Raw genomic sequence first — 27,133 nt, 5'->3', positions numbered from 1 at the left:
CTTATTAATCATATGATATTTTAGACTGAAGCGCCAAAGAAACTGCTGTAGGCAAATACAGAGATATGTAAACACGAAGAATACGGCGCTGCCGTCGGAAATGCCTATATAAGAAAACAAGTGTCTGGCGCAGTTGTTAGATCGGTTACTGCTGCTCCAATGGCAGGTTATCAAGGTTTATGTAAGTCTGAACGTGGTGTTATAGTCGGCGCACGAGCGATGGGACACAGCATTTCCGAGTTAGCGATGAAGTGTAGATTTTCCCGTACGATCATTTCGCGAGAGTACCGCGAATATCAGGTATCCGGTAAAACATCACATCTCCGATATCGCTGCGGTCGGAAAAAGATCCTCCAAGAACGGGTTCAGCGACGACTGAAGAGAGTCGTTCAACGTGACAGAAATGCAACCCTTCCGCAAACTGCAGCAGATTTCAAGGCCAGGCCATCAGCAAGTTTTAGGGTGCGAATCATTGAACGAAACATCGCCGATGTGGGCTTTCGGAGCCGAAGGCCACTCGCGTACCCTTGATGACTGCACGACACAAAGCTTTACGCCTCGCCTGGGCCCGTCAGCACCGACATTGGACTGTTGATGACTGGAAACATGTTGTCTGGTCGGACGAGTCTCTTTTCAAACTGTATCAAGCGGATGGACGTGTGCGGATATGGAAACAACCTCAATCCATGGACCCTGCATGTCAGCAGGGGACTGTCCAAGCTGGTGGATGCTCCGTAATGGTGTGGGGTGTGTGCAGCTGGAGTGATATGGGACCCGTAGTATGTCTGGATACGACTGAGACAGGTCACACATACGTAAGAATCCTGTCTGATCACCTGCATCCATTCATGTCCATTGAGCATTGTGACGACTTGGGCAATTCCAGCATGACAATGCGACACCCCACACTTCAACAATTGCTACAGAGTGTCTCCAGGAACACTCTTCTGTGTTTAAACACTTCCGCTGGCCAGCAAACTCCCCAGACATGAACATTATGAAGCATATCTGGGATGCCTTGCAACGTGCTGTTCAGAAGAGATCACCAACCCCTCGCACCCTTACGGATTTATAGACAGCCCTGCAGGATTGATGGTGTCAGTTCGCTCCACCACTACTTCAGACATTAGCGGAGTCCATGCCATGTTGTGTTGCGGCGCTTCTGCCTGCTCGCGGGGGCCCTACACGATATTAGGCAGGTGTACCGGTTTCTTTGGCTCTTCAGTGTATGTTCGAGAGACATATTAAGTCTAAAATTTATCTATGCTAATGAGTACAGGCCGAAGCAATGAATTAAATTTTATTCCAAGGCCAGGATGCGAATCCCCGAGCCTCCAGCCCACTAACCAAATGCACTCTAACCACTACGCCACCCCACGCGCTGCAGCTAACTCAGTGGTCACCGCAATGTCTAGCGAGCAGGAGACCCCGCCCTCGGATCCTGGCCATTGTATAACATTGCTTCGGCCTGTATTCGAAATCACGTTTTAATAGTGTGTTGTGGGGATGAAAGTTAAAAAGCAGTGACTTGTAGAAAAGAACGTAGCTTGTGGCGAAAACCTATAGTACATCTACTTACTGCTCTGCAAAACTTAAGGGCAAGTTAGCTAAAGTGAAAAAACATATTACCAATACGGTGAAATAAATGTGCACTCTACTCGTTCCCTAAGTGCGTCTCCTAAACGATGCTATCGGTTCAAAATGGTTCAAATGGCTCTGAGCACTATGGGACTTAACATCTGAGGTTACCAGCCCCTAGAACGTAGAACTACTTAAACCTAACTAACCTAAGAACATCACACACATCCATGCCCGGGGCACGATTCGAACCTGCGAGCGTTGCGGTCGTGAGGTTCCATACTGAAGCGCCTAGAACCGCTCGGCCACCTCGGGTGGGCATGCTATCAGTCTTGGCTTGATGTTTATACAGGGTGGTCGGAAACAGTGTGAATACTTCGTAAGGGTGTTGCAGGGTAGGTTGTGCTGAGAAAAAATTGTTAAAAAATAAACTTGATACTTTGCGCCGTTTCTGATTTAATCAGAATTGAAGTTAGCCAATCAGGCCGTTGCGCCCGAAAAACAATTGACCCGCCAGAGACGGTGTCACCAAACGTGTCTTTCCTTTGGTTTCCTAGAACCGAACAAAAAATGCGATACAAAAATTCGACATGGGACGGCAGTAAGGCTGAGCAGTCTCGTACGCTATCATCTACTCTATGTTCTCAACTGACACTAACTGTATCTGGCAGGCCGCTTGAATCTCCACGCGCAACGGTCTGATTGACTAACTTAAATGCTAATTAACTCGGAAACGGCGTAACTTACGGATTTTTTCAAAACAGTTATTACTCAGCACAACCCGCTCTGGAACACTCTTGCAACCTTTTTAGCCTATATCTGGCCATCCTGAGTGTGATAATGTGCGACCGAATCGAACAGTACAGCTGGAGGAGCACTTGCATCACCAGGATATTTGACAAATGGACTGTCCCGCGGGTTCCCTTAAATCCCATCGAGCACATATAGGATCCCTTGGGGAGACTTACTGCAGCCAGTCCACATGCACCAGCGACCGTACGGCTGTTGTACCCCTCGGTGGTGGAGGAATGGAACGCCCTATCACAAGAACACCAACCTTGTGGCCAGCATACGAGCACGTTGCAAACTATCCATTGCCGTCCGTGTCGATCACACACCCTGTTAAGAATCATATCCCGTCGTTTGCAGTGTCAATGAGAGCTTCGTAAGTCGCGATGACTTCTGTGCTATTATCGTCTTTGAATAAAAGTGTCATTTCTGTTCGTTTCACTCATTCAGTTTTTATTTTAGTTACCTTCTGAACTATACTATATCATTACGTATGTATGGTCCAAGTTTCATCGAGCTACGCTACTTAGCAGTGACACGTCATGGGAAAACTACTTTCGTCCTTAACTTTTACACATCAGCGTATCTTACTTGCCCCCCCCCCCCTCCCCCCGCCAATTTCCCATTCTCCCCACAAGCAGACACGCAACGTGATAAGTTGGTTGAAAGTGTGAGCTTTGCATTAAAAATCCTATTATGACCGAGTCACCAGGACTGTCAAACGTTTTAAAACATCTGATTACAGACATTAACGTTTATTACATCCCCGTTACTGACGCCTTTAGAAAAGCATCAGCGTAGCGCTCGAAATGTCAACACGCCTAACATGTCGCTGGTTTTAATACATGACTCAAAGAAATTACACATACAAATATTTCACACTAGTAACAGAAACATACAATGTATCTTAGTTTTAGAGGACGGAAACGAGTTTCAACACTGATTCGCCTTCCTCACGCCATCAGATTCACATGAGAAGTCAAAGCCCCAAGTCTCCACCAATTATGAACTTTACCTGGAATTCCTGGAAAGTGGGAGAAAAACCTAGGTAGATGATGATGATGATGTTTGGTTGGTGGGGCGCTCAACTGCGTGGTCATCAGCGCCCGTACAAAGTCCCAATTTTTGCACAGTCCAGTTTTTTACGCAATCCGATCTAGCCATTATCACAAATGATGACGATGAATTGATGTGGACAACACAAACACTCAGTGTTTTGGCAGAGAAAATACCCAACCCGGTCGGGAATTGAACTCGGGTCCCTGTGATCCAGAGGCAGCAACGCCAGCCACTAGACCACGAGCTGCGGACGAAACGTAGGAGAAGTTAATATTCCAGAATTCGAATCGAGAACAGCTGCCAAAATGGGTAACGTAGAAGTAAATATCCTCGAAGTAGTGAAGCAACTTGAATCATTTAATAAATGCAGGTCTTCTGGTCCACACTGTATGCCAGTTAGGTTCCTTTCAGAGTATGCTGTTGCATTAGCTCCATACTTAACAATCATATACAATCGTTCGCTCGACGAAAGATCCTTACCCAAAGACTGGAAAGTTGCACAGGCTACACCAATATTCAAGAAAGGTATTAGGAGTAATTCACTTCACTACCGGCCCATACCATTAACGTCAATATGCAGGAGGATTTTGGAACATATATTGTTTTCGAACATTTTGAATTACCTCGAAGAAAACGATCTGTTGACACACAGTCGACATGGGCTTAGGAAACATCGTTCTTGTGAATCACAACTAGCTCTTTATTCGCATGAAGTGTTGAGTGCTATTGACAAGGGTTTTCAGATAATCGATTCCGTATTTCTGGATTTCCGAGATGTTTCTGACACTGTGCGACACAAGTGGCTTGTAGTGAAATTGCGTGCTTATGGAATATCGTCTCAGTTATGTGACTGGATTTGTGATTTAGTGTCAGAGAGGTCACAGTTCGTAGTAACCGATGGAAAGTCATTGAGTAAAACAGAAGTGATTTATGGTGTTCCCTAAGGTAGTGTTATAGGCCCTTTGCTGTTTCTTATCTATACAAACGATTTGGGAGACAACTGAGCAGCCCTCTTAGGCTGTTTGCAGATGACGCTGTCGTTTATCGACTAATAGAGTCATCAGAAGACCAAAACAAATTGCAAAACTATTTAGAAAACATATCTGAATGGTGCGAAAATCGGCAGTTGACCCTAAATAACGAAAAATGTCAGGTCGTCACACGCGTGCTTAAAGGAATTCGTTAAATTTCGGTTACGATAAGTGACTCAAATCTGGAGGTCGTAAATTCAACTAAATACCTAGGAATTACAATTACGAACAACTTAAATTGGAAGGAACACATAGAAAATGTTGCGGGGAAGGCTAACCAAAGATGATATTTTATTGCAGGACACTTAGAAAATGTAACAGATCTACTAGAGAGACTGCCTAGACGACGCTTGTCCGTCCTCTTTTAGAACACTGCGCGGTGTGGGATCCTTACCAGATACAACTGACGGAGTACTTTGAAAAAGTTCAAGAAGGACATAACGTTTTGTATTATCGCGAAATATGAGAAGGAGTCTCACTGAAATGATACAGGATTTGTGCTTGACATCATTAAAAGAAAGGCGTTTTTCGTTGCGACGGGATCTTCTCACGCAATTCCAATCACCAACTTTGTCCTCCGAATGCGAAAATATTTTATTGACACCGACGTACATAGGGAGAAACGATCACCACGATAAAATAAGGGAAATCAGATCTCGTACGGAAAAATATAGGTGTTCGTTCCTTCCGCGCGCTATACGAGATTGGAATAATAGAGAATTGTGAAGGTTGTTCGATGAACGCTCTGCCAGGCACTTAAATGTGATTTGCAGAGTATCCATGTAGATGTAGATGTAGGCAGATGATACGTAGGTCAGTACTCTTTAGAAGGGTCAATCAAACACACGGGTTGGCCATACAACTCCCACTCTGCACTCTGTCTACTTTTGCTGTTACTCTTTAATCCTTGGTTGTATTAAATTCTGGTTTTGTTGTCTCAGTCAGGCTTTTCTCTATCATAAGTTTTTCTCTTGTAAACATTAGTTTTAATTATTGTTGTATTTCTCTAGTAATCTGTGATTTGCTGAAATATATCTTCGCTTTGGTAGGATCGTTAGGTGTCCTTTCTACTCGCGGAAACCCATCTGCGCCAATGTTCTGGCTTTCAGCGTGGTCATCTCCGGGAATACGTGGTCTGTGATCTCCAAGTTGCACAGCTAGTCGTTCGCGGCACTCTCCCTGCCCAGCACACAAAACCCAAAGCACAGAATTCAGTGGCCTATCTTCTTTAACGTGTTTTTATCAGCTGGACGAGAGGGTTGTATCGTTACACTTGACAATTTCGGCTAAACGGTAACTCGAAAAATAACACAAAGCGGCTGGGCTTTCAAGACATAACACGAAATCGACGGTGTCTGCGAAATCCTGCTCTCGAATGCGAAAATGTAGAAACTCTTTGGCTGAAATTAACTTAATGTTCATATGGGATATTGACTTTTTTCCGAAGTTCGCGTATTTGCTTAAAATCACCGTTGAATTTCAGAGTAGAAGACCTAGCTTGGTAGTGACCTACTTTATCAGTGCTAAAATGTCAATCGGTTGTTACGTATATCCGTAGGAGACTGTCTCTGCAGTGTGAATATTCCAAAGGGATGAAACTAAACTCATTTAAAATTTGCATAAATAGAAAAACACTTTCCCTGTCAACACGAAATGTGGGCATTGACAAATTTCTGCGGGCAACGAAACTTGGTAACACACAATTTGTTGATGTTTCACTGAAGGAAGCTTGACTCCGTGAGCCGATATAATTTCTGTGCGGCTATATTCACAGTATAGTTGTTGAAAGTTTAGAGGCAGCATCTCTCGGATCAGAACTTAAGAAAAATCTTTCTTTTGAAAACTTTGTACAATGTTTAGTAGTGGAACTATTTTTTCTTTAATTTAACATATTTTATATATTTTAATGAGGGAAATGAATGTAATGTGTCATATTAATAAATATAATGTAGAGAGTAGTCATTATTTTCAACATAAGATTGAAAAACAGCTAATAAAGACAAAAATAAATCAGTTATGTTAAAAACAGGTCGCAAGTAAATAACAACGAGATCTCAAAAACGTGCACCGAGTTTAGCAGAAAATAACACCGTAATTGACTGTAGTATAAAAATTAATTTTTTCCTTTTACCTAACAAAAATTTCTTGACTTGGCGGTGAAAACCTTCGTTTGCTAGGTGAAAGTTGATGTAGGTCAATGAAATGTTGTTGCAGCAATAGGAGAAATTGAGATGACGTAGAATCGGATGAATAGGATCGATGTTAAGAACCGTTATAAACTAGTCGCCCTTCGCAGTCCCAAGACACCTTGCAGAGCAGATGCGTCGGAACGTTACAACTGTTCATACTGTTTCTGTTGGTTAGAATCCCGTCATAAGACGCCAAGTATGACGTGTCTGATTTTGTGTTTTTACTGATTTTGGACTTTTAAGTATTAATTTTTACATGTTTATTTGCGAAATGGTCTTTATGTCTGTTCGTCTGGCATAATCTGACGGCAATACGAATTTTTTTGAGAGAATTTGCAACATGCAAACTTCAACCTCGGTCCCCAGTCTTCATAGTGAAACAGTGTTTTGATGAATCTTCTACTCTGAGGAAGTATTCTGCAACACACGCGCATAATCTGTCCTTCCGGGAACTCGTCTGAGGATTGAGCTCTCCATCTGCCAACATCACGCCTGCTCACTCGCAGCTCAACAAAATATGTTTCCAGAGTGGCGTCTTACTTATATGAACCATGCAGTATAGTATAAAAATGCAGCTTACGTTTATTAGCTACTTGCAATCACCGGTGCTGATGTGTATCTCATTAGTTAGTGGGGATGAAATATTCTGATATGATTACACTTTTCAACTCTGATTTCACATTAGTTATGGGGGCAGTTTTGGGAAAAAGGTTTGTGTAACAGACTACGTGGCTTGATGATACCAATATTCTTCCAAACATTTTTTTTCCGTACCAGTTCCTCTTATCAGACATCTACATAAAATTTTATCTGAGTTCAGGGCGTATTTAACTACAGGGTTATTACAAATGATTGAAGCGATTTCACAGCTCTACAATAACTTTATTATTTGAGATATTTTCACAATGCTTTGCACACACATACAAAAACTCAAAAAGTTTTTTTAGGCATTCACAAATGTTCGATATGTGCCCCTTTAGTGATTCGGCAGACATCAAGCCGATAATCAAGTTCCTCCCACACTCGGCGCAGCATGTCCCCATCAATGAGTTCGAAAGCATCGTTGATGCGAGCTCGCAGTTCTGGCACGTTTCTTGGTAGAGGAGGTTTAAACAGTGAATCTTTCACATAACCCCACAGAAAGAAATCGCATGGGGTTAAGTCGGGAGAGCGTGGAGGCCATGACATGAATTGCTGATCATGATCTCCACCACGACCGATCCATCGGTTTTCCAATCTCCTGTTTAAGAAATGCCGAACACCATGATGGAAGTGCGGTGGAGCACCATCCTGTTGAAAGATGAAGTCGGCGCTGTCGGTCTCCAGTTCTGGCATGAGCCAATTTTCCGCGGGCTACGCGTGAAACTTGCCCGCACGCGTTCAACCGTTTCTTCGCTCACTGCAGGCCGACCCGTTGATTTCCCCTTACAGAGGCATCCAGAAGCTTTAAACTGCGCATACCATCGCCGAATGGAGTTAGCAGTTGGTGGATCTTTGTTGAACTTCGTCCTGAATTGTCGTTGCACTGTTATGATTGACTGATATGAGTGCATTTCAAGCACGACATACGCTTTCTCGGCTCCTGTCACGATTTTGTCTCACTGCGCCCTCGAGCGCTCTGACGGCAGAAACCTGAAGTGCGGCTTCAGCCGAACAAAACTTTATGAGTTTTTCTACGTATCTGTAGTGTGCCGTGACCATATGTCAATGAATGGAGCTACGGTGAATTTATGAAATCGCTTCAATCATTTGTAATAGCCCTGTATTTATTTACGTATATAAAAATTTGAAATATTTTTAATTTAGTATGAATGTGAGACGGCATCGAAGGTTTCCTTTTTTCTTGTGAAATCCAGGCCCTTTCTCCCGCATGTTTTCACTTCCTTGGTCCAAAAGACTAGCATGACTTTCTCTAATAGTTGTTTCACCCTTGCAAGATAAACCGCTGCCCCTGCAGGCAACTATCCTGCCACTGTTGAGATCCTAAACGTGCTGGAAAATATTTATCCTTCCTACACGAGACGTAAGAGGACATCTCACAAAAAACCAACACTCAAGCACGATTTCTTAACGTGCAGCACTCTGAGTACTCTTTCTCTGTGGACGGCATTATTTCTGTTTACTTTTAGCCGTAGCGCTGAAATACACACAATTTGCATAGCTATGCATATAGTACAAACGCTGGTTTGTCATTTACTGCATGCCGTCCTTATAGTCTTGTAGTTTTAACGGTTAGCAAAGTTCAGTGTTTTCGAAAAAGGTTGGTCACCGTACTTGCATCACGAGCGTGTCACCAAAATAGTTGTGATTCGTTATTCCGGCTTCGTGCCGTCGTTACTGGCGTCAGTGGAGCGGCGCCGTCTGTGGCTTGTTGCCAGTCAGTGGTCAGCTCGCGATCTCGAGGCACTGTGCTGCTAGCGAAGCGTCCTGCTGCTCGTAGCTGCGCGAGGGTAATGGCTACCAACGTCCAACAGACCGAGAAGTCGTGGGAAGGAGGTAAGTGGACATGAGACAGGAGGAAGGTAAGTGAATGTGAGCCACGTTACAGCCTGCTACTCGGGTAAGTCCTCTCAACCTGACATTTCATGGACAAGGCCGACCAGAGGCGCAGCCGGTGAGGAATTCCACACTCTACAAGTAAATGTTCTGCCCTTGACTTACGAGGAGAACAGGGTAAGTGCCATCAGCCGATTCCTCAGAAAGAGGGGTCAAAATAAGCGAACACGTGTCTCGGCTTATCTGTAGATACTCGGCCGTTTCTGAGAAATTGAGGGTCAAAGTTTCTGCCGTAATTTATATGCGTTTTAGCACGCGCCGAGGTCAGCTGAAGCGGTGGTACACGTGGATAGCTTCGCGGCTTCACAGTTGTGCGTTCAGTGTTCGAATTAGATTATTGATTTTATTTATTTCTTTATATTTTTCGTTTATCTATCATGTCAGTAGAAGATTACTATTCGAATGTTTTTTTATCATGTCAGGTGATGCAAAGGTGCTATAGTAAAATTACAGCTCGGTTTCAAAATAAGTGCCATACATCTATACATACAATAAAATTGTACTGTCAGATGTCTGCACATAGGGGATATTTAGGAAAACTTAATATGAGGGGTCTTCATAACAGCAATAGAAGCCAAAATATTATTTTCAGAATTTTTGTATATTTGTCTGTCTGTTTGTTCGTATGTTTGCACACACAACCCAAAAACTACTGCACGAAACTGCATGTGGCTTTCACAGCATTATTTTTGGAGGTATGACTTAAGATCTTGTACACGTTTCATCTTGATACGCGGCCAGGAACCTGAGTAACCTAAATATAAAGGCTGTTTTCTTTAATTGGATCAGTACGGGGACATGAGAATCCATAGGAGATACAGGGAAACTTTCTTAGAATCTTCGGTGCTTTCTTGTTAAAACAATTTTGCCATAATCAACTTTTTGGTCAAGCGTGAGTTGTTCATCAAAATGAGTAAACTTAGCATTTTTTTTTATGTGGGTCGAATTAGTTTCGTTACTATTTCATCTTATGGGAAGAAAAAAAAAAGGATCAGGACAGGAGAAGTTTTATAAAACTAAAGTAAATAAACCAGGACAGAAATGATAGATCCTAAAAAAAGTAGTATTGTGGAACGTTTCATAACAATAACAATAGTCCGCAGCTCGTGGTCATGCGGTAGCGTTCTCGCTTCCCACGCCCGTGTTCCCGGGTTCGATTCCCGGCGGGGTCAGGGATTTTCTCTGCCTCGTGATGACTGGGTGTTGTGTGATGTCCTTAGGTTAGTTAGGTTTAAGTAGTTCTAAGTTCTAGGGGACTGATGACCATAGCTGTTAAGTCCCATAGTGCTCAGAGCCATTTGAACCATTGAACAATAATAATAACGTTAAAAATTTAATCCCGTTATTCATAGGTATTTGTAAATTCATTTCTGAGTCGGTGCAACTATTACCTTTGATAAGTTGGTCGATTTGACGCTACTAAACACATCAAAAAAAGTTTTGCGTCGACTCGGTTCCGAGAGTTCCGGAACCTGTACCGAAAATTGGAATAGAGAACATCATTTCCACCCTTTTTATTTCTCATGAAAACCGCACATTCAATGTCGTACCACCATACAGCGAGACCTTCAGAGGTGGTGGTCCAGATTGCTGAACACACTGGTACCTCTAATACCCAGTAGCACGTCCTCTTGCAATGATGCGTGCCTATATTCGTCGTGGCATACTATCCACAAGTTCATCAACGCACTGTTGATCCCGATTGTCCCATTCCTCAACGGCGATTCGGCGTAGATCCGTCAGAGTGGTTGGTGGGTCACGTCGTCTATAAATAGCCCTTTTCAATCTATCCCAGGCATGTCTGATAGGATTCATGTCTGGAGAACATTGTGGCAACTCTAGTCGAGCGATGTCGTTATCCTGAAGGTAGTCATTCACAAGATGTGCACGATGGGGGCGCGAATTGTTGTCCATGCAGAAGAATGCCTCGCCAATATGCTGCCGATATGGCTGCACTATCGGTCGGAGGATGAAATTCACGTATTGTACAGCCGACACGGCGCCTTCCATGATCACCAGCGGCGTACGTCTGCCCCACATAATGCCACCCCAAAACAGCAAGGAACCTCCACCTTGCTACACTCGCTGGACAGTGCATCTAAGGCGTTCAGCCTGACCGGGTTGCCTCCAAACACGTCTCCGACGTTTGTCTGGTGGAAACCATATGCGACGCTCATCGGTGAAGAGAACGTAATGCCAATCCTGAGCGGTTCGTTCTCCTTGGCCTAACCCGACTCCTCCTATCCTGTACTGCTGAACCCATGAGTCTCTTGGGTAACCTTGCTTCTCCCATGCGTGTAACATGATCCCACCATCTAAGCCTGTTCGCCCTGACTGCTACATCTATAAAGTTCATTCCCAGTTTTTCTTTGATTTCCTCATTGTGGATACCCTCCTGCCATTGTTCCCATCTACTAGTACCTGCAATCATCCTAGCTACTTGCATATCCGTAACCTCAACCTTGTTGATAAGGTAACCTGAATCCACCCAGCTTTCGCTCCCATACAACAAAGTTGCTCGAAAGATTGAACGGTGCACAGATAACTTAGTCTTAGTACTGACTTCCTTCTTGCAGAAGAGAGTAGATCGTAGCTGAGCACTCACTGCATTAGCTTTGCTACACCTTGCTTCCAGTTCTTTCACTATGTTGCCATCCTGTGAGAATATGCATACTAAGTACTTGAAACTGTCCACCTGTTCTAACTTTGTTCCTCCTATTTGGCACTCAATCCGTTTATATCTCTTTCCCACTGACATTACTTTCGTTTTGGAGATGCTAATCATCATACCATAGTCCTTACATTTCTGATCTAACTCTGAAATATTACTTTGCAAACTTTCAATCGAATCTGCCATCACAACTAAGTCATCCGCATATGCAAGACTGCTTATTTTGTGTTCACATGTCATAATCTCACCCAGCCAGTCTATTGTTTTCAACATATGATCCATAAATAATATGAACAACAGTGGAGACAGGTTGCAGCCTTGTCTTACCCCTGAAACTACTCCGAACCATGAACTCAGTTTACCGTCAACTCTAACTGCTACCTTTAATTGCTTGCAAAAGTTTGCCTCCTATTCCATAATCTCGTAGAACAGACAATAACTTCCTCCTAGGAACCCGGTGATATGCCTTTTCTAGATCTATAAAGCATAGATACAATTCCCTGTTCCATTCATAACACTTCTCCACTAATTGCCGTAAGCTAAAGATCTGGTCCTGACAACCTTTAAGAGGCCTTAACCCACACTGATTTTCATCCAATTGGTCCTCAGCTAATACTCGCAATTTCCTTTCAACAATACCTGAGAAGATTTTATCCACAACACTGATTAAAGAGATACCTCTGTAGTTGTTACAATCTTTTCTGTTTCCATGTTTAAAGATTGGTGTGATTTCTGCTTTTGTCCAGTCTGATGGAACCTGTCCCGATCCCCAGGCCATTTCAATTATCCTGTGTAGCCATTTAAGACCTGACATTCCACTGTATTTGATGAGTTCCGACTTAATTTCATCCACCCCAGCTGCTTTGTTGCACTGCAATCTATTGACCATTTTCACCACTTCCTCAAATGTGATCCTATTTCCATCCTCATTCCTATCCCATTGAACATCGAAATCTGAAACATTACTGATCATATTTTCACCTACATTGAGCAACTCTTCAAAATATTCCCTCCATCTGCCCAAGGAATCCACATTATTCACAAGCAGATTTCCTGACCTGTCCAAAATACTTGACATTTCCTTCTTACTTCCCTTTCGAAGACTGCTAATTACACTCCAGAATGGTTTTCCAGCAGCTTGACCCAACGTCACCAACCTGTTTCCAAAGTCTTCCCAAGATATCTTCTTGGATGCTGCAATTATCTGTTTGGCTTTGTTTTTTTCTTCAACATAACTTTCTCTGTCCACCTGAGTTCTAGTATGTAGCCATTTTTGATACGCCTTCTTCTTCCTTTTACAGGCTGCCTTGACTGTGTCATTACACCAAGCTGTTTGCTTCATCCTACCTTTATACACTACTGTTCCAAGACATTCTTTAGCCACTTCTAGTACTGTGTCCCTGTACCTTGTCCATTCCTTTTCCAATGACTGCAATTGAATACATTCAACTAACTGGTACCTTTCTGAGATCGCTGTTATGTACTTGTGCCTGATTTCCTTATCCTGAAGTTTCTCCACTCTTATCCTCCTACATATGGACCTAACCTCCTCCACTTTCGGCCTCACAATACCAATTCGGTGCTCTGAGCACTATGGGACTTAACATCTGTGGTCATCATTCCCAAAAACTTAGAACTACTTAAACCTAACTAACCTAAGGAAATCACACACATCCATGCCCGAGGCAGGATTCGAACCTGCGACCGTAGCGGTCACGCGGTTCCAGACTGAAGCGCCTTTAACCGCACGGCCACACCGGCCGGCCAAAGCCCTACACCCCATTGTGCTATTCCTGCTTTGACTCCTGACACGTAGACCTTGTATTCTCCCACTTCCTCTTCTTTCTCACCCCTTACCCGAATGTCACTAACAGCTAAAACATCCAGCCCCATCTTACTTGCAGCCTCTGCCAGCTCTACCTTCATCCCAGAGTAGCCCCCATTGATATTAATAGCTCCCCATCTCATTACCATTTGTTTGCCGAGTCGTATCTTAGGAGTCCCTGGTTTGTCAGTTAGAGGTGGGACTCCGTCACCTCCAAAGGTCCAAGGCATTTGAATTCACATATTCTTACAGTTCAAGCTTATATCAATTCTTATATTAATTCTTACATATTATTATTATGTTTATTCTTCAGGAAGATTTGGTGTGTCCCCTGATACCGAACGTACAAACATTCGAAACAGAAATTGCTAACATCATGAGTATCGCGCGAAGTTAAATTTCTTACAGTGACATTTCTTCGTGTGAATCTCACTCGGGAAAGAAATATCGTTAACGTTGTTGAAGATTTCACGTTTAACAATAGTTTCCCTGCAAACCATGCATAACGGATCATTTTTCCGAAAACTGGCGCTTGTACTTGATTGTGAATCAAGATACACTACAGGGATATCATCGTAAACACTTTAAAATGATTTTCTCGTTCATTTACAGCTTTTAAATTTGTTCAGCAGACAGACAATTAGTAGACTAATAACTACAACAGTGTTTCATCATACACTGGAAAACATTCGTATAGTAATCTTGTGCGACATGGGTAGATAATTGAAAACAGAAAATCAGTACAGTAATCGAGTTTCGAACATGGGGCGCAGGCGTCTAATGCCGTGAAGCTAGTCACTGTACCACCGCTTCGGTTAAACTTGCACTAAAAGACAGATAAAGTACCTCGAAAACTTTGACTGTCGTTTTCTCAGAAACGGTCGAGTATCTGCTGATAAGCCGAGACACGTGTCACTTGTTTTCACCCCTCTTTCACTGAGCAAATTTTCTGGGAAATCGTGTGATGGCACTTGCCGGGTCCTCCTCTTTAGTAGTGAATAATATGTCTCATTGCTATTAAATTAATGGCTTGTTTTTCTGTTACGTTATAATTTTGCTGTAACTCATTTAGTTATTCGTAGATACATTGATGGTTTCTTTTCAACTATGATAGTTCATTACATCACAGTGAGTGAAAAGATGCAGTCTGGTGGAAACATGAAGAGAGAGCGGCATGAAATAGCACAAGTACTAAGTCGCTGTTCTAAGGACTGAGTTTTCTTCGTATTTTACTAGCACTGTCAATTAATTCACCTAACTCAATATCGTGCCAGACTAACTTCACACTACTGTGTCGAGTTATCACTTCAGATTATTATTTTGACATCATTTTGGGAAAATAAAACCAAAACGGTGTTTCTAGTTGAATCTGGACGACGCAGAAACACTCCAAAATCAGTCGTTGCCCATTATTGAAAATATCCTCACTATCCCCAGATAAATAGCAACTGAGGACTTTTTTAGAAGGAAACACTAAGTACTTCCTCATTTCGTGGTGTGGCAGCGTTACAACAAAAGACCTAAATCCTTCAGTGGATTGAAATAACCTCTAGTAAGTCGTCAACGTTCTTTCCTATGTTTTCAGGAATTCTGCTAGATTATTAAATATGTCGGTAATCTACAGAAAATAGCGACTGAAAGAAATTTTTTATTTTAAAATATTTTGTGAACAGGGCACATGGCTCTGAGCAAATGGCTCTGGGCACTATGGGACTTAACTTCTGAGGTCATCAGTCCCCTAGAACTTAGAACTACTTAAACCTAACTAACCTAAGGACATCACACACAGCGATGCCCGAGGCAGGATTCGAATCTGCGACCGTAGCGGTCACGCGGTTCCAGACTGAAGCGCCTAGAACCACTCGGCCACAACGGCCGGCCAGGGCACATGTTTAGGGTGCCGTGAGATATATTTCGAAGCAGCTATCAACCACTATACTGATGAAATATTTAAACCACTCGATTTTAACCTAATATATTGAACTGATCGCCATTTTTACATGGAAACCGAAAAGCCTTGTTCCACGACGTGTTTCAAAAGAAAACGACAACGTAAACGTATCACGCAACGGGAAACAAGAGCTACAAACAAAATACCTTTACCGGCTTTCAACGTTATCACCATTAACACAATCCTGTCATCGGCTGTAAGGCTGCTGGTAACTGTCAGCAAACGCTTCTTGTGGAATCATTCGAAGCACCGTAGTCACGCGTTGTTGGATAAGTGCAACGCCTGCGAATGTTCGTGAACAATAGTGTGGACACTGTCCTTATTGGTCTTCAACTCTTCGGCTCTCATTCTCAAGGTTATTCGCCGATTATCTACAAGCATCTGGGATTGTGCATGATGACACGAACACGGCTGATCCCCGCCACCTTCCTTTCCGTCACGAAAGCTTTTAAGCTTCACAAACACACTCACATTTTTACTCGCTACTTCAACACCGTACTCTTGCATTAACATGCCAGGAGTCTCCGTCGTCGTTTTTCCTATCTGGAAGCAAAATTTCGTATTAACTCGTTCCTCCATTTTGCGCTCTATTTTACAGTGACACGAGTGCGACAGATGCTTGCGGATGATAGGCGGCTGTCTTCTAGTATGAGGGCAGAAGAGTTGAAGATAAACAAAGACAGTGTAAGCACTAGTGTTCATGAAGTTTCGCAGACGTTACGGGAGCCCAACAACACAGGCTCCCGTGACTCTTTATCATTGACGATAAAATCTTCTGACTCATTAACCCGCGTCATAATCCTCTTTAGATTTATTCAATGTTCTATATTTCAACCCCTCCACTGGAGTCAATGGATGACTGAACACGGTCGAAAGGCAGTAACACGTCCAATTAAAAATGCTATTTTCCAGCGCTTTTTCCGGTGAAGTGGTTGTACAGGGCAAAAAACCTTTAGGCTGCTGCTGACTGGCCGTCATCATTGGGTAAATAGTGAAAGCAGATATGAAAAAGACGGGGAAACCAAAATATTACTGTTCCTGTACCACCTAGGTTGCTTTCTGATATTTCCCGCTCTCCGTGGCTGGTTATTTATTTTTATGATAGTAAGAAGCCACAAGGACGGAAGCGTGTAGATGTCAACTGTATTGAAATTGTACTTGTTCTTCGATATTTCAACGTGTAAGGAGTGCCTTTCTATAAATATTACTTTCTATGGGTAGCAATCGTATGTACTTAATATCCATGACCTGATCACATTCTCACTGGCGCTCTGCTAGCACTGGTTTTACGTTTTGTCCTTAACATGTGCGGAATTCGTGTTAGGTAGTGTGTAATTCTGTTGACTTTCGAGTTTCGCCTATACATTGCATAACCACACGTCGCTTCATGTACCTCCACAGCGTGAGGGTTACTTCGCACGTCCATCGCAGGCCGGAAGAAGTCTTTTACCTTTTGTTGACTAAAACAAGTAATCTGTATATCATTTTTCCGAAGGTTTCTGCCTATGCAATTGGTTACTATAGTGACAAAAAATAACCTTACAGAGGTCCCTCGTTACTCTTGTTTAAAGTATTGTTATTACCTCCTCGTTAGAAAGCTTTGTTTATGGATAGCTCAACATAGCCGTTGGCTACAAGAGTTTCCCTAAAAAAATCTAGTTCTGATGGCAAACTCTCATTATCACTGATGTCGCGGATACAAGGGTATTAAGACTGTCGTACTTCTCGGCTTGGCAGTGGTGCGAGGTGGCATTTGAATACCTATTTGTGTTGGTAGGCTTCATATTAACTCTCCGCCGTACGTTACTGCCAGCTCTTTTGCAGATCAACAGTACCGAGAACATGAGGCCGGCTTCAATCTTCATTTCCACGCTGAAGTTGATTTCCGGATCAACATACAGAAAACAGTAAACTTTATGTAGTTTCTCCCTAGTGTGTGGCCATACAACGAACGTGTCATCCATATAGCGAAGCCAGAAACAGGCTTTTAGTTCCGCAATACTTAATGCCTTTCGTTCGAATGTTCCCTAAATGTGTCAGCTGTTACACGCTACAAATGAGAGCCCGAAACAACCCACTCACATCGTTCATGAAATTCTTGTTTGTACACCTATTCTCCGTCCGGACAGGCATTTAAAGACCCAACGGTACCGACCCACCGCCGTGTCATCCTCACAGCCAAGGGGCGTCACTGGTTATGGATACGGAGGGCCATGTGGTCAGCACACCGCTCTCCCTGCGTCGTCAGTTTTCGTGATCGGTGCAGCTACTTCTCAGTCAAGTAGCTCCTCAGTTTGCCTCACAAGGGCTGAGTGCTCCCCACTTGCCGACAGCGCTCGACAGACCGAATGGTCACCCATACAAGTGCCAGCCCAGCCCGAGGGTGCTTAACATCGGTGATCTGACGGGAACCGGTGATACAACCGCGGCAAGGCCGTTGGTTCGGAAACCTATTAGTGGACATAAATATGGAGTGTGTCCACGCTTCGCCTTTACTATGCTGGAGACAGTTTCAACGAGCTGTTTGAATGTCTGTAAACGAACTACAACCGATTCTTCCGCAAGAGCAGAAACCAGGAAAGATAGTGATGTTGGACTCTGGAGTCTGCAGCGCCGTCCATAATTCCGTAAGAGTACGAGGGGACGGAGATCTCTTCTGAACAGCAAGCTGCTATGCATCGCAGATATGCTCAATAATGTTCAATCCTAGGGAGTTTTATGGCCAGCGGAAGTGTTTTATACTAAGAATAGTGTTTCTAGAGCCAATCTGTAGCAATTCTGGACGTGTGGGGTGTCGCATTGTCCTGCTGGAATTGCCCAAATCTGTCGGAATGCACAGTGGACATGAATGGATGCAGCTGATCACACGGGATGCTTACGTACGAGTCACCTGTCAGAGTCGTATTTAGACGTGTCAGAGTTCCCATATCATTCCAACTGCACACGCCGCACACAATTACAGAGTCTCCACCAGCTTGAACAGTCCCCCGCTGACATGCAGGGTTCATGGATTCATGAGGTTGTCTGCATACCCGTACACGTCCATCCACTCGATACAGTCTGAAACGAGACTCGTCCGACCAGGCAACATGTTTCTGGTCGTCAACAGTCCAATGTCGGTGTTGACGGTCCCAGGCGAAACATAAAGCTTTGTGTCGTGCAATCATCAAGGGTACACGAGTGCGCCTTCGGCTCCGAAAGCCCATATCGATGATGTTTTGTTGAATAGTTCGCACGCTGACACTTGTTGATGGTCCTGCATTGAAATTTGCAGCAATTTCCGGAAGGGTTGCACTTCTGTCACATTGAACGATTCTCTTTAATCATTGTTGGTCCCTCTCTTGCAGGATCTTTTTCCTGCCGCAGCGATGTTGGACATGTGATGTTTTACCGTATTCCTGATATCCACGGTACACTCGTGAAATGGTCGTACGGAAAAGTCCCCACTTTGTCGCTAGCTTGAACATAATGTATCCTATCGCTCGTGCGCCAGCTATAGCACCACTCATCCTACATATCTACCACACGGTACCGGTCGAGACTCTGGGCAGGCCAGTCCACAAACGGCTGCCAGGCAGAATTTTGTTTAAGACCGAGTGTGTTGTCATGCTGATACAAACCATCATCGACTCAGAATTGTTCCTCTGTTGTAAGCATTGCACAATGCTCTAAAATGGATTCATATCCTTCCGCACTTAGCGTCTTCTTAAGTGCAATACGGGGACCACACCCTAACCTCTATTCCGTAACACCATGTCCTCCGTAGGTCACTGTTGGCCCTACACAAGATGGCAGGTAACGTTCTGCAGAAACTCGCGAACCCAAACCCTTCCATCGGATTGCCGCAGTGTATAGCGTGATTCATAGCTCCAAATCGCTCATTGCAGTCACCCACTGGGTGGCGTCGCTCCTAACAGTGCTTCAAGCGTCGTTTCGCACTTACTACAGATATGTGTGACTTATAAGGAGCTGCTCAAGCATTGTACCTTATTCTTTCTAAGTTCCTACGCACAGTGACTGTGCTACCTAGACTGTTGGTAGCACTTTAGAGCTCACCAGTAATTATTTCCACTGATTTCATGCAATGTTTTGCAACCAGCCTGCGCAGTGCTCCACGGTCTCTGTACGCCAGACATAAGGCTTCGTTTACCTATGTTAGATACTTCAAGTATTCATTCCACCGTCAAACTGTGGACTTTGATAGGTTTGGAATCGTTGAAGTGCCTCTATGTGATTGTTACTCAGGTGACATCCAGTGTGATGTCCTTAGGTTAGTTAGGTTTAAGTAGTTCTAAGTTCTAGGGGACTGATGACCATAGATGTTAAGTCCCATAGTGCTCAGAGCCATTTGAACCATTTGAACCATTTGACATCCAGTGACTATCCCACGTTCGAAGCTCTCTTGACCCACGCAGTCTGCTATTGCTACTTCTCCCTAATGCTCGCCGCCTCCATTTACACAGAAGCGCCAAAGAAAGTGGTATAGACGTGCGTATTTAATCACGGAGATATGTAAACAGGCAGAATACGGCGCTGCGGTCGGCAACACCTATGTAAGACAACAAATGTCTGGTGCAGTTGTTAGATCGGTTACTGCTGCTACAATGGCAGGTTATCATGATTTAAGTGAGTTTGAACGTGGTGCTATAATCGGCGCACGAGCGATGGGACACAGAATCTCATAGCTAGCGACGAAGTGGAGATTTTCCCGTGCGACCATTTCACGACTGTACCGTGGATATCAGGAATCCGGTAAAACATCACACCTCCAACATCGTTGCGGCAGAAAAAAGATCCTGCAAGAACGGGACCAAAGACTATCGACGAGAATCGTGCAACGTGACGGAACCGCAACCCTTCAGGAAATTGCTTCAGATTTTATTGCTGGGCCATCAACAAGTGTCAGCGTGCGAACCATTAAGCGAAACATCATCGATATGGGCTTCCGGAGCCGAAGGCCCAGTCGTGAGCCTTTGATGACTACACGACTCAAAGCTTTTCGCCTCGCCTGGGCCCGTCAACAACGACAATGGCCTGTTGGTGACTGGAAACATGTTGCCTGATCGGACGAGTCTCGTTTCGAATTGTATCATGCGGACGGACGTGTATGCATATGGAGACAACTTCATTAATCCATGAACCCTGCATGCTAGCCGGGGCTGTTCAAGCTGGTGGAGGCTCTGTAATGACGTGGGATGTGTGCAGTAGGAGTGATATGGGAGCTCTGACACGTCTAAATACGACTCTGACAGGTGACTCGTACGTAAGCATCCCGTGTGATCAGCTGCATCCATTCATGTCCATTGTGCATTCCGACGGACTTGGGCAATTCCAGGAGGACAATGCGAAACCCCTCACCTTCAGAATTGCTACAGAGTAGCTCCAGAAGCTCTCTTCTGAATTTAAACACTTCCGCTGGCCATCAAACTCCCTAGACATGAACATTACTGAGCATATCTGGGATGCCTAGCAGCGTGCTGTTCAGAAGAGATTTCCATCCCGTCGTACTGTTACGGATGTATGGACAGCGCTGCAAGAGTCATGGTGTCAGTTCCCTCCAGCACTACTTCAGGTATTAGTCGAGTCCATGCCACGTCGTGTTGAGGCACTTCCGCGTGCTCGCGGGGGCCTTACACGATATTGTGCATGTGTACCAATTTCTTTGGCTCCTTAGTGTATAATGGGCTGTCCCACTTTCGTAACTCCTTGTGATAGGTTCCGCATTGCGTAACTGTGTACGGATATTTTTTTTTTCGGTTTTAAATTAACTCGACTGCACGCATAGTTCGATGGAGACGCATATATCTCGAGCAAATTTACCTCCAGTGATCTCAGTTGTATCTGCTACCACGAAAGTCAACAGCTATCCGCGGCGAGAGAGGAAGATAGACAACCACAGGAAATAACCTTGGTTGATACAAAAACAATATATTTTGGTTTCCCCCTCTCTTTCAGTACCTGCTTCCAATATTTACCCAGTTACGACCCACCAATAACAGACTGAAAATTTTTATTCAGTACTCCCTTCTCTGCAAAATCATTGTGAAATAGCCTTTCGCAAGTAAACGCAGGACAGTCTTTAGACAGTGTTCAGCCTTCAAAGGACATCAGTCGAGTCCCAAAGAAGACATCAGCAGAGGGATCGCAACGTAGAGTACTGTAGAAGTCTGAAGAGGAGTACGTCGCTCCCTGATGACTCGTAAGGTTTTACCACCCGTAACAGGTGCGGTTGCACAGCTACTTTGGTACAGAGCTGCCCTTAAAACATGCACAGACGAAGGAGCAGCTGACATCTATTCTGGTACGCCACACATTCGAGTACAAAAGTCACGTTCCGGCCAGACAGCAGGTGGACTCGAGCCACGGTAGGTACGCTCGCCTCAGCCACTCGCGAGTAGCGCGCCCTGACTGCCGCGTGCCCACAGCGCAGGAGGAGCTGCGCTCGATGGCGATCCGCGAGGCGGCGCGCATGTACCTGCACCACCCGTCGTCGTACTACCTGTCGGCGGGCCCGTACCTGCCGCACACGGCCATGTACCCGGCGCACACGCCGCCCGCCGTCTTCCCGCCGCCGCTGCACATGGGGCCGCCGCTGCCCTTCACCGTGCCGCCGTCGCCCGAGTCTCCGCCGCAGTCGCGACCGCCCACCATGTAGCCAGCCGGCGCAGCACAGTGAGTACCCACTCTGTACTTATACCACTTTTCGTGCACGACAGATCTCGGCTCTTCCCAGCCAAATTCCAGCGTTCTAGCTCTGGCGCTGTGTGGTTCCCAATGGGGAAAATCGGGGAATGGTTTCCAGGACTGTCCATCAGACAATCAAGGAAATCGTCAAAAAATCATGCTCCCAACCTAGGTTCTGGAACTACTCTGCCTGACGGAGGTAGTTCCCAAACACATTGGACATGCTTGGATGTCAATACTATTTCGTATAAGTAAAAATCAGCATGGATTCTACAAACAGAGACTCTGCGAAAGTCAGCTCTCTCTGTTTCTCCATGAGATCCATAGAGCCGTAGGCTGATGCCGTGTTCCTTCAAGAAGGCGTTTGACACCATCCAGCACTGCTGTTACAAGCTTATGGAGTATCGGACCAGGTTTGTACTGGATTTAAGATTTTCTGGCAGATAGAACTCGACGAATCGCTCTTGACGGAATAAAATCGACAGTTGTAAAAGTAATTAGCGCAGTTACCCAAGGAAGGTTGTGTAGGACCGTTATTGTTTACGATGTATATAAACGATGTAGCAGAAAGAGTCGTATGCTCTGTAACTCTTTTCGCAGGTGACGTAGTTGTCTACGCCAGAAGACAATACGTATTTGCAGAATGACCTGTAGAGCACCGCTGATGGTGCAGGCTCTGGCAGTTGACACTGAACCTAAATAAATGTAACGTATTGTGAGTACATAGAAGTGAAAACCAGTAGTGTACAGCTACACTACTGATGACAATTTGCTGGAAACAGTATCTAGCGTAAAAAATCTACGAGATCTTAAGTGAAATGACCATATACAACAAATTCGAGGCCTATTCGGAAAGAAAGGTCGGATAGGTCGCAAAATAGAAACCACCGTGAAAATCAAAAATGTTTTATTTGCAACAGTTAGCTACACTTTGCAACTACTTCTCTACATAGTTGCCTCTCCGATTTTGACATATGTCGTAGCGTTGTACCAATTTTCCAATACCCTCGTCATAGAAGTCAGCATCCTGTGCTTGCTGCCAATTCTGTACGCTGGTGTACAGCTCGTTGTCTGTGCCAGAACATTGTCTTCATAGCCAGTGGTTCATGTGAGAAGAGATGAAACTCTGGGAGAGCCTATAAAGAGACCTATTGTAGTTGATCAAACACTTCCCATCGAAAACGCTGCAGCAGCATCTTCATTGTCGCTTCAGAGTGCGGCCGAGAATTGTCATGCTGGAGGAAACGCATGACAGCCATGTTTTGTGAGCTGCATGACATCAGGCGAAATCTGACTCCAGGCCCACGTACTTGGCGGTGGATACTATTGTTCTAAGCATCTTTACGTGGTCACTGTGGGCTCAGAACATGACGCGATCGACGGGCATACTAGAGGCACTGCATCTGTGCAAAGCTTCATCGGATTTCACTATGGCTTCTATTTCGCACCCCATTGGACCTTCCTTTCCGAATAGCCCTCATAGTAAGAAAAGCAGAACCCAGACTGAGATTCGTAGGGAGAATCCTACGGAATTGTTACTCATCCACGATGGAAGTCGCTTATAAGGCGCTTGTTCGTCCTATTCTAGAGTATTGTTCATCAATATGGAATCTTTATCGGGTTGCACTAACAGAAGAGGTAGACAAGACCCAATTAAGAGTGGGACGTTTCGTCACGGAATCGTTTAGTCAGCGCGAGAGCGTTACAGAGATGTTCAGCAAACTCCAATGGCAGTCGTTATAAGAGGAGCGTTGTGCACTAGAGAGGTTTGGTGCTGAAATTTCGAAAGAGAATTTTCCAGGAAGAGTGGGACAAAATATTACTCTTCCCATGTACATCTCATTTAATGACCACGAAAAGAATATTCGGGAAATTAGAGCTAGAAAAAAGGTTTACCGACAATCATTATCCCCAGGCGTCATTCGCGAATGAACAGAGCAGGGGGAGATCAGTTAGTGGTACCAGGAGTACCCTCCGCCACACACCGTTAGGTGGCTTGCAGAGTATGATGGTGATCTACATGTAGATACGCACCATTGACTGGTATATGAATCATTACACCTCCAGCCACGAGAATGGATTAGTGTTGCTCGTCTTTAGTGTCGTTACCATGCCTGATAGGGTATTTAAAGGGCGTGATCAGCGTCACATGCTGAATGATCACTGTTAACGATGCGGTGATGCCGTGCACTATAGGGATGCGTGGAGGAACTGATGTGACAGTGGCGTGATGGTGGACTGCGTGGGAACGTCAGGGCAGGCGTATCATCGTGAAGCTTAGGGTGGACCACGTCTGACCATTACAAGGGAGCCACCCCGTGTTGTGTTGTGCACCAAGCACACTGTAACCCCTTCGCAACTGCTCCTGTCATCCGAGAACAAGTAATAGACTCCCTGGAACATTCTCTGTCGCATTGATATTGGTATGCGATGTCTGCTCTATCGGACATGTCTGTGAGAACAGACACCACAATCAATATACGAAGGCTATCCGGACAGTAAGAAACGATAGGTCGCGAAATGGAAACCACAGTGAAAATCAAACCTGTTTTATTTGCTATAGTTAGCTACAACTTCCAGCTACCTTCCTAGTCGCCGATCCGACTTAGACGTTTGTCGTAGAGTTGTACCAACTTTCCGATACCTCAGTTATAGAAGGCACCCGCCAGTGCTTTCCGTCAATTCTGTACGCTGGCCTACAGCTCGTTGTCTCTGCCAAAATGTTGTCTTCATAGCCAGCGGTTCATGTGAGCAGAGATTAAACTCAGAGGGAGGCAATTACGGGCTGTGTTGTGGCTAATCAAACATTTCCAATTGAAAACGATGCAGGAGCATCTTCATTGCCCCTGCAGAATGCGACTGAGAATTGTCTTGAAGAAGAAACCGCGTGACAGTTATGTAATGCTGGCTGCATAGCTACAGGCCCTCGTACTTCGCGGGAGACACTATTGTTCTAGGTACCTTTATGCGCTCCCTGTGTGCTCAGAACTAAAAGAAACGACATAACGCGATCGTCGGGCATACTAGAGACACTGCCCAACACACCTGAGCAAAACGTCATCGGATTTTCACTATGGTTTCCATTTCGCGACCGATCGTTCCTTAATTTCCGAATAACCCTCGTATATGTATGAGCGAGGACGGCTCTAGGTACTTTCAGTGGAAATGCACAGTGTCTTCTGAACGCCTTTGGAACGTAATGAATGCTATGGGCAGTGGAACTAGCGGATGGGGGTGCCACTTGCACATGACAGAGAATTTGGGTCGAATGGGAAGTCGATATGGGACGTCATATTCGCTTAAGTGCCACAGTCCATTTTATCGATCCTTCTTTATTCTGATAGCAATCGCTATGAAAGCTCGTGCTGGAAAAGTTTAGACTCTTGAGCTACTTGATGACACTCGAGTTGCAATTTCGTGTTCGTAGACAGTAAAACAGGAGGCATTACTTTTCGAGCAAGACTGATTGTGACAAATAAAATATTTCTCTTTCCTACTTTCTTTCGTTCTCTGCACCTTCACCGTGCATATTGTGATGTTAACAGCGCCACCAACAAACAGCTTTGTGGCTGTAATGAATGTATAAAACGTACATTAGGCTTTCGATTCTCACGAAGCGCAGTTAGGCAGCAGATAATCGTTAGGCGGGTTGTTTTATGGCACGGCAGGTCGCTTTACGGCTAAGATTGACGGCAGATAGCGGTAATGCGAGGGAGATGCCGAGCTGGGCGAAATAACATCTGGCCTCGCTGTAGCCCGCAGCGCCATCAGTTGCAGTCGCATTAGCTGACACGGCGGCAGCTCCTCAGCAAAGTCATTGCACGGTGATAAAGAGGCTCTTTCTAGATCCATTCTTAGCTGCGTGGTCAGAATCACTTGTTTCCTGACTACAGCAGGACGACTTAAGTTGGAATGACATCATCCATATACACACATCAAAAAAAGTTTTGTATCACTCTGCTTCCGAGAACTCCTGAAGATAGACGTTGACTGTGGACATTGTATCACAGACACAGTCCCTTTTGACTGTTCAGAGATGTCACGAAACCCGCCCAAAGATGGAAACAACCATGCATGAGCAGCGTCCATTAGATGGAGAGGGTCCGACAACCGATCATTTCCAGTCATTCCACCAGGAAGGAGGTACACGGCTCAAAATGTCTGTAGTTCAACCGTGTCTAGATGCCAGAATGAGATTTTCACTCTGCAGCGGAGTGTGCGCTGATATAAAACTTCCTGGCAGATTAAAACTGTGTGCCCGACCGAGACTCGAACTCGGGACCTGTGCCTTTCGCGGGCAAGTGCTCTACCAACTGAGCTACCGAAGCACGACTCACGCCCGGTACTCACAGATTTACATCTGCCAGTACGTCTCCTACCTTCCAAACTTCGTGAAGTTTCGTGTCTAGATGGTCAATACCGCGGTTCGATCGCGTCCGCATTGTTACTTTGTGTCAGGAAGGCCTCTCAACGAGGACGGTCGCCAGGCGTCTCGGAGTGAACCAAAGCGATGTTGTTCGAAACTGGAGGAGATACACAGAGACAGGAACTGTCGATGACATGCCTCGCTCAGGCCGCCCAAGGGCTAATACTGCAGTGGATGACCGCTAACAACGGATTATGGCTCTGAGGGGCCCTGACAGCAACGCCACCACGTTGAATAATGCTTTTCGTGTAGCCATAGGACGTCGTGTTACGACTCAAACTGTGCGCAAGAGGCTGCATGATGGACAGCTTCACTCCCGACGTCCATGGCGAGGTCCATCTTTGCAACCACGACACCATGCAGCGCGGTACATA

General features: G+C 44.8%; 1 long non-coding RNA gene across 1 annotated transcript in view; it reads left to right on the top strand.

Moving 5' to 3' along the window:
* Positions 1-27,133, top strand: part of LOC126175698 (uncharacterized) — a 408,285-nt gene that overhangs the window by 184,300 nt on the left and 196,852 nt on the right. The window contains exon 2 of the long non-coding RNA XR_007535604.1: positions 22,075-22,321. This is a non-coding gene — a long non-coding RNA (uncharacterized LOC126175698). The remainder of the gene's footprint in view (positions 1-22,074; positions 22,322-27,133) is intronic.

This window comes from Schistocerca cancellata, chromosome 1 (genome assembly GCF_023864275.1).
Source record: "Schistocerca cancellata isolate TAMUIC-IGC-003103 chromosome 1, iqSchCanc2.1, whole genome shotgun sequence".
In the NCBI taxonomy this organism is placed as follows: Eukaryota; Metazoa; Arthropoda; class Insecta; order Orthoptera; family Acrididae; genus Schistocerca; species Schistocerca cancellata.
Note: the sequence above shows the minus strand (reverse complement) of the source record. Positions and strands in the feature narration are given on the sequence as shown.